Below are 6,000 nucleotides of genomic sequence, written 5' to 3'. Positions count from 1 at the left end.
CTAGTCTGTGGTTTACCTTTCCATTTTCATAACAATGTAGAAGTGAGAGTAAAAGTTTTTATTTTGATTAAGTTCATTTACTTCAAGTTTGTGCTTTTTGTGTGTATTTTTTTTAAATCTGTTTTCTTCTCGAAGTTTTATAGCTTTAGTTCTTACATTTATGTCTATGATCTATTCAGAGTCAATGTGTTATATGCTGTGTGACAAGAATAGAGGTTAATATTCAATTGTTCCAGCACCGTTTATTGTAAAGATTAACTTTTTCCCGCTGAAGTTGGCATGCTTGTTGAAAATCAATTGCTTGTATGCTCGTACTCATATGTGTGGGTCTATTTCTAGGCTCTTTATTCTATTCCATTGACCTACATGTCTCTGTTTACACCAATACCACCCTTTTGTATTTAAAATAACTTTATAATATGTCTTAAAAAGTTAGTGTAAGTCCTCCAACTTTGTTGTTCTTTTTCAAGATGTTTTGGCTATTCTATGTTCTTTTTCTAAGGTTTCCATATAAAATTAGCTTGTAATTTCTACAAAAAAGCCTGCTGGTATTTTAATTGGAATTGCATTAAATTTATCAATCAATTTAGGAAAAATGGACATCATTACACATTTAAGTCTTCAAATCTGTGAAGATGGTATATGTCTTCATTTATTTAACTCTTCTTTAATTTTTAGCAGCAATAATTTTTACTCCTCAGTGTTCAGGTTTTTTTCACATATTTTGTCAGATTTATCCCAATGTATTTCATTTTATGATGCTATTATAAACAGTACTGGCCTTTTAATTTCAAATTCTAATTGTTCATTGCTAATGTATAGCAACACAACTAATTTTTGAATGTTAATCTTATATCCTGCAACCTTGCTAAACTCACTTTATTAATTCTAGTGGCCGTTTTTTATTGTTTTCTTTTTTTTTTTTTTTTTTTGATTCCTTAGTATATTCTACATTGTTAGTCATGTCGTCTGAAAAATTTACGTCTTCCTTTCCAATCTCTAGGATTTGTGTATTTTTCTTGCCTTATTTCACTGGCTGGAATCTCCAGTACATTGTTAAATAGAAGTGGTAAGAGCAGACCTCCTTGACTTTTTCCTGATCTTTAAGAGAAAGCTTTCTGTCTTTTATCAATAACACTGACACTAACTGTAGGTTGTTTTTGTAAAAGCCCTTAATTGATCTGAGAAAGTTTTCTTTTATTCTCAGTGTGTTGGGAGTTTTTATCAGGAATAAATATGGGACTTTGTCAAATGTTTTGTGGCATCTACCGAGATGATCATATGGATTTTATTCTTTAATCTGTTAATATGATGTTACATTGGTTGTTTTCAATTTAAAAAAAACAACATTGCATTCCTGTGATAAAACTTACTTGGTGGTGATGCATTATTATCTTCATATAGTAATGGGTTCAGTTTGCAAAAATTTTGTTAACAGTTATTGCACCTGTGTTCATGAAGCCTTTTGTAATGCCATTGTTATTACAAGGTCATTTTCTAGTTTGGGTATCAGAGTAAAGCTGTCCTCATATAGTGCGTTTAGACATATTTATTCTCTTCAACTTTCTGAAATAGTTTGTGTACAGTTGATATTATTTCCTTTTTGATGTTCAGTGGAAATCCTCGTAGAAGCCGTCTGAGTCTGGAGTTTTCTTTGTTGGAAGGTTGTGGATTTTTTTGTTTATTGTTTTTCTAGCCACCAATTAGTTTCTCTAATAAATATCGGGCTATTCAGATTTCTTTTTTTAATTAATGAGCTTTGGTAGTCTGTGTCTTTCAAAGGCTTTGCCCATTTCATTTAAGTTATCTAATTTTCTGGCATAAAGTTGCTCCTAATCCTCCAGTAATATTCCTCTACGTCTATAGGATTTGTAGTGATGTTGTCTCTCATTTCTGATATTGGTAATTGGTGTTTTGTCTCTTTTTTCCCCCAATCAATCTGACTAGCGGTTTATACATTTTACTCATAGTCTTAAGGACTCAGCTCTCTTGGTTTCATTGATTTTTCCCTATTTTCTTTTTTTTCATCGATTTTTAAAATCTTATCATTATTATTTCCTTTCTCCTGCTTACTTGGGTTTTAATTTGCTCTTCTTTTTCTACTTACTTAAGGTGGGAGCTGAGGTTATTGGTTTGAGACCTTTCTGGTTTTCTAATGTAGGCAGTAAGGCATAAGTTTCCCTCTAAGCAGTATTTGAGTGGCATCCCACAGATTTTTATATGTTGTTTCCATTTTCAATTACTGTGAATACTTTCTTATTTCCCATTTGATTTCTTCTTGGACTCATGGGTTATTTAGAAGTTTGTTATTTAGATTCTAAAACTTGGAGATACTGCAGATATACTTTTATTATTGATTTCTAATTTAATTCCATGTGGTCAAGGAACATATTTGCATGATTTGAATTTTTTAAAACGCGTTGTTCTGTGGTCCATGGTATCATTATAAATGTTCCGCAAACACTAGAAAAGAATGTGTATCCTGCTGTTGTTGGGTAGAGTATTCTATAAATACCAATTAGGTCAAGTTAATTGATGGTGTTGTCTAAGTCTTCTAAATCCTTATTGATTTTCTGTGTACTTATATTGGGGAGGGGTTGAAATCTCCAACAATAATTGTGAATATGTGTGATTCTTTCTTCAGTTCTATCAGTTTTTGCTTCATGTATTTTGAAGCTCTGTTATTAGGCATACAGACATTTAAAATTGTTATATCCTGGGCCGAGCCGGCGGTGCACTCGGGAGAGTGCGGGGCTGGGAGCGCAGCGACGCTCCGCCGTGGGTTCGGATCCTATGTAGGAATGGCTGGTGCACTCACTGGCTGAGTGCCGGTCACGAAAACGACAAAAAAAAAAAAAAATTTGTTATATCCTCTTGAGGAGTTGACGTCTTTTACATTATGAAGTGACTTTCTTTGATAATATCCTTTGCTCTGAAATCTACTTTGTGTGATATTAATACAAGTATGACTATCCTTTTGATCAGTATTAGCTAGGTTTATCTTTTTTTACATTTAGCCTATCTGCATCTTTACATTTAAAGTGTATTTTCTTGTAGGCAGCATATAGTTGGGTCTTGCTTTTTTATTGAATCTGACAATCCTGCATTTTGATAGGAATGTTTAGACCACTTACTCTTAATGTGATTATTGATATGATTCGGTTTAAATCTATGGTCTTGTTATTTGCTTTCTATTTATCTGTTCTTTGTTTCCCTTTCCATGTTTTTCTGTCTTCTTTTGAATTGAATACCTGTAATCTCCTTTGTTGGCCTAGTAGCTATTACTCTTTGTGGTTTTGTGTTGTTGTGTTGCTTTAGGGTTTATAATATACATATTAACTTATTACAGTATACCATCAAGGGATATTTTATCACTTCACTTAGTTTGTCTTTACGATAGTATATTTTCATTTCTCCTCTCCTGCTTTTATACTTTTGTTGTCATGCATTTTAGGGTACTAGTGTACATCTTACAAATCTCAGAATATATTATTATTTTGGCTTTAAATTATTTAATTTGCTATTAAAGAGGTTTTTTAAATAAAAAAATTCTTACATATTTTGAATAGAAAAGTATTTTAAGTTTGTACACATATATATAAGATTGTGCTGGATATTTTCTATTCTTTTAAATATTCTTGAGCCTTGTTCTGAAATGCAGTTAATTAACTTGGAAACATTTTGATCTGTTTAAGACTTTCTTTTAAGCATTGTTAGGCAGGACCAGAATAGCCTGTAATCTTTGACTAATTGTTCCCCTTTACTGAATACTCTGCCTGATGCCCTGTTCGTTACATATCTTTCCACTCTGGCTGGTGGTATCACAAAGTGTTTTCCCCTCCAACGATTGTCCCCCCATTCTCCTCCAGTTGGATTCTGTAGAAGGCCCTCACCAGATGCACCCCCTGGACCTTGGACTTCCCAGCCACCAAAACTGTTAAGAAATAAATTTATTTTCCTATGAACTACCCAGTTTTAGGTATTCTGTTATAAGCAACAGAAAACAGACTAATACAGACCTACTACTCTAAAGTACTATTGTTGTGAAGATTAAATGAATTGATACATATGAAGATCTTAGAATAACAACAAGGCACAAAGAACACACAATAAATGTTGACAGCTATTAGTAGCTCTCCCTACTCTCACATTTAGTCTTTGTTTTTACATCAGTTGGTTTCCACTAAGTCGTTGACTTCTTTAGACAAGGGCCAGACGACCTATTGGTCTTCTGACTTCCGTCCTCTCCCACAGCACCCTAGTGCTTGTCCAGTGTCTGCCATGAATGGTAGCATAAAGCAGAAGCTTAACACATTTCCGCTGAATTAAATTACTTCTTCCCCTATGGATAAAGACATAGGAATCTCAGGATCTCAGCCAGAGGACCGTTGCCCACCCGTGTCCCCCCTCTCCTCCCAAGGCCCGAGCAGGCCACCGGCTTTCATCTACATCCTCACCTCCCATTCCCCTCATCTCCCCTTTCCTAACCAACCCCCGGGAGCCTGAAGGGGAGGGAGCCTAGAACCGGAGACTGACACAGGCTATGGGTGGGATTTGGTAGTTCATAAAAGGAGGTATCACATCTAGAATGGGGGAACGTGTGAGGGGATGGGCTGGTTCGGATGGACCGGAAATCAGAAGCTGCAAGAAGGCGCCAGCAAGGGCCTGCCGGGATGGCGCTGGGTATGGGGACCCGAGGGCGCCAGAGGGCTGAGCACCGACTGTAGCCGCGTGGAGGGTGCTCTGCGCAGGGACAGGGGCCAAGGCCGGCGGTTGACCGCGCGGGAGACACAGATGCCCGGCAGCACCGAGGGAGGCGGTCCGGAGGGAGGAGCAGCCCCAGAGCGCCGGCTGACGTGTCGTCCGGGTCGCTCCGCCCACGGCCCGCGCCGGCGCACGCCTGGCCGCTTCTCGCGTCACCGGTGACCACAACATGGCTGCGGCGCCGGCTGTGCTGCTGGTCTGGCTGTTGGCGCTCGTGCCGCCCCGGCAGGTGCCGGCGGAGCCTCACGCGAGCGCGGGCCGGCGCTTCTCGGAGCACAAACTCTGCGCGGACGACGAGTGCAGCAGTGAGTGATCCCGGGGCCCCGTCGCGGCGCCGCCCGGGCTCCGCGGGGGCCAGAGCTCGGCAGCCCCGCCGGCCTGGGGGGTCGCGGGCCTGGCGGGCCGAGCGCGAGGGTGGGCGAGTCCCGGGAGCCGGCGTCTGTCCCCTCCGGCCCTGACCATGGGGGACTGCGCCTCCCACTTACTGCCAGCGTTTGATTTTTCCTCTGCTGACTGAGGCGAGGGGTTGGGTTGGCTCCCGGTTTTCCCAGGGACAGCTGACACTGTCCCCGCCGCAGCCGAGCGCCGCCGCGGACCTCGCGGAGTGCAGTACCAGGCAGGTGCGCGGTGGGGTCGGAGGGCGCGCTCCCCGCGGCAGGTCGATGGTTGGGCTCCTCAGGAGAGGCGCACTGGGGCTGCCCCTTCGCTCTTCTGCTTCAGTGGACCGCCCTTTGAACAGGGATTGGATTTTAGATTGGGGACGAGCCAGGCACGCAGTGTGTTCCGAGGTCTCCGCCCTGACTCTGCCTCAATTCTGTCATTTCTGTGCATGGAAGCGTCCTTGCAGACTGCTAGGCAGGGCAGCAGGAAGGCCGAAATCTTTCGCTCTTGAAAGAGGCCGAGATGTGCGGCGGTCCCCTGGGACCGGAAGCCTCCTCTTCTGTGCGCAGGGAGCGGCATTGCTCCCTAGTCCCTGTTTGGAGGTGGGTGGTAGGGAGGGCACAGATCTTCAGACTCAGATGAAGAAGGTTATTACTATAATAATAAGTACTACGAAGGGCTTATAAGCCAAACCAGTCCCTTGTGTTGGAACTTCTTCCTGTTTGTTTGCCGGCCGGACCAGAATCATTCATGTAAATAGCCTTGTAACTTACGGACAACGCGACACAAAGGCGGTTCATAAATTGTAAGCAACACATATAGAAAATATTCTACAAAGGCCAAGAAGCCTGCAGC

General features: G+C 41.6%; 1 pseudogene; it reads left to right on the top strand.

The window, feature by feature from the left end:
• The first annotated feature begins 4,933 nt into the window (after positions 1–4,933).
• The window catches only part of LOC134378952 (transport and Golgi organization protein 1 homolog), a 38,828-nt pseudogene continuing 37,761 nt past the window's right edge, over positions 4,934–6,000 (top strand).

The sequence above is a fragment of the Cynocephalus volans genome, chromosome 5 (genome assembly GCF_027409185.1).
Source record: "Cynocephalus volans isolate mCynVol1 chromosome 5, mCynVol1.pri, whole genome shotgun sequence".
Lineage (NCBI taxonomy): Eukaryota > Metazoa > Chordata > Mammalia > Dermoptera > Cynocephalidae > Cynocephalus > Cynocephalus volans.
This window is presented reverse-complemented; position numbering and strand designations above follow the sequence as displayed.